The sequence below is a fragment of the Phalacrocorax aristotelis genome, chromosome 2 (assembly GCF_949628215.1).
Source record: "Phalacrocorax aristotelis chromosome 2, bGulAri2.1, whole genome shotgun sequence".
In the NCBI taxonomy this organism is placed as follows: Eukaryota; Metazoa; Chordata; class Aves; order Suliformes; family Phalacrocoracidae; genus Phalacrocorax; species Phalacrocorax aristotelis.
Window position 1 is genome coordinate 126,112,566 of NC_134277.1, and position 2,967 is coordinate 126,115,532.

A 2,967-nucleotide genomic window follows, 5' to 3' on the forward strand; every position below is an offset into this window, starting at 1 on the left:
AATTTCTTATATCCCTAGTGCTATTTGTACTCACCAGAAATGTTTTATGGATATTGCCTATTTTTTTTACCAGTTATTATATGCGTATGAAACTGAAATGTGCTTTCCAAGGAGCGTCCATCCATTCTAAGAACAGATGTTCAACTAAATGTGTTGAAAGTTGTTTTACAAATGTCAGTGATGTGACGTGTTTGAGGTGATAAAAGCCCAGACTGATTTTATTGCACAAATTTTTTTGATAAATGACAACTGGTAGGATGGCATTCACTGGATGGTGAGAATTAAAGGTGATAAGAAGGTATTGTGGTGCCACTGAGTTACAGGCTGGCAGGACAAGTTGGAAGAAACTAGAAATGTAAGAAAATATATTTAATTTGTTGAATTTTGATTAGCTGATAGTTAAAGAAGGAAGCTGTGATGTTTCCTAGACAGTGTTCACCTTTGGGTTACAAAATAGGAGTGTGTGGGGTGATTGTGCTATAAGAAATCAAATTTACTGTGATTGCAGTTACTTCAGAAACTAGCAGACTCCTGTAAATAATTATTGTGATATTGCTGGGCATTCATTAACATCATTATGGAAGGTATTCAAAGTTAGTCAAATCAAACAGAAGAGACCACTTATTCCAGCATCTTTACAAGCTTTGGTTGAATCCTGATCAGCTCCTGGAACATCAGCCTTCGACTGTTGTTCTGTCCTTTTTTCCTCCAGTTGTTTTGTTTTTATTGGTTTTGGTTGTCTTTTTCTCTGTCTTGCATCTCCAAGGCATCTGGCTTAACTGCTCTCTACCCAGCCATGCAGCTGAACTTTATCATTGTATCCGTGTAAGTAGAAGCAGTTAAAATGGGTATTTTTCACTGGGACAGTGCCTGCTGGTTTAGCTCTACCACCCAACCTGTATGTCTCCAGCAGGAAGCATACAAAAGGGAGTAAGCACTACAGAGAGAAAGCATTTTTCCTAGCTTTCTTTTTTACTCCTTTTTGTTTGTGAGCACTGAGTGTGTGCTGTCTTCTGGGAAGCAGGAGGGCACTCCAGTAACAGGACTGAGAGCTCCAGATAAAGTATTTTCAACTTATGCACTGCAGGATGCTGGGGATTGATGGAGTGCTTTCAACAGGTCCGGGAAAGTGCCTTAAATGAGTCTATCATCTCCAAGGATCAGTTTCACTGTCAGTGCATCCATACCTACTCTGGAAAACTCTGAGTAGGCACTGCTAGTATAAAAATGTTGCACGCAGTAGGGCTTCAGTCCTTGACTCCATCTTGTACCATTGAAGGATGAGGAAAGCTCTTATGTGAATATCTTACCATTTAACCTTTAAAGACGCAGTGGTAAGTCTAGCTGATCTTTCTGAACAGATTGTTCCAAAACTGAATGGTTATCTATTCATATCACAATGCCTTTTGAGAACTCACCTTGCCATATACATGGAAGATGGCCTTGCCCTGTGGTGAATATTGCATAGAAAAGACCCTGCAGTGCTTGGGCAATAAAGTACATTATTTGCAAATAAGGTAGTTTGTTGTGGAATCACTCTTAAACATCCCTTCATGAATTGTAAATGGGATTGTGTTTCCTTAGATGAATCTGCTTTGCATGATTCAAAATACCTTTTTTTTTTCTGAATATGAGAACTATTCCCAAGACACAGAGGCTGGGGAAAGGGAACTGTACCTTCATCGTGCTTTCTTCCCCTCTCTCAAGTACTTTAAATGCTCCTACACCCTGGTGAGATGTCTTTGCCTCCTCCTGATCAAATACCCAGACAGGCTATATTCTGGTCTTGCCAAGACTCAGCAGTGAATCCATCTAGCTGAGAAGAAATCTCATTAGTTTACAGCAAAGTACTGCCACCTACAATAGCAGTGGGGAACAAATAAGGCAAACACTGCCTGCCACTGAATCTAAATTTTCTGAATGGAGGTTATAATTTATAATTTAATCTGATTTTCTGTATGTATTCACCTGTTCAGAAAAAGATATTCATTGACAAGACACTCACATACAATTATTTAAGACAAAGGTCTTTGCCTTCTTCCTGTGGCACCAAGAGTAGAAATGTATATAATCTAGGTGCATTGCTTTCTTTTCTGTGATGATATTGTTTTTATTTAATGGGCAGAAATAAACAGGATGATAATTTCTATTACATGCCCTGTCACATGAGCATTCTTCTAAAACACATTAAAAGTAAATGTTATTGTCCAATCTTCTTTTAGATGGCTAATTCTTTAGATCTTGTGCAGTAGTATCAATAATGTATATAGCTTCTTGGATAAGATAGCGTGCTGCAAAATTAAAAATTCACAATTGTATATTTGAGAATTGGGGTTTTGCAGCTGGCTTTTTGGCAGAAAGGGACTAGGGTTTTTTTTACAAGTAACAGCTCAACAATATAGTCTTCATAAAATTAAGGGATTCCATAACTGTTAATTTGCTTGATCTATTTCTAATACACTAGACCTTTATCTACATGGCCAAAGCAGATGTGATAATTAGTAGGTTGCAGTATAACCAAAAATGAAAAACCCTATTTGGTCTCCAAAAGTTGCTGAATACATACATACCATGAGAAATACAAAGCAATGAACCATTTCCTTAGAGACTGGTGATGTTTCCTGTTGCCCTTTTTTCACCAGAGGGAGAGCTAGAAGTTGCCCAGTGGTGAGATGGTTGAAGGCCTTTGACATAAGGACAGGTTAGACAAGCTCCTAGCAGGAGCCTGGGTAGTGTCAGAAGAGAGGGAAAGGGAGTTGAGAGATGTCTTAGTATGCTTGGTACTAACCTAGTGCAAAACCTTCAAGGCTTATGTTTCTGTGATACAGGCACTGATCTGTGAAATAGCTCAGAAAATGTTGTTGAACACGAGAGAGCAATTGCTATTTAGCTTACCCACCACATCATCTGACAGATATGGGGTGAAGAGAATGCTTAACTGTGAAAGGATGATTTTACAATCATTCC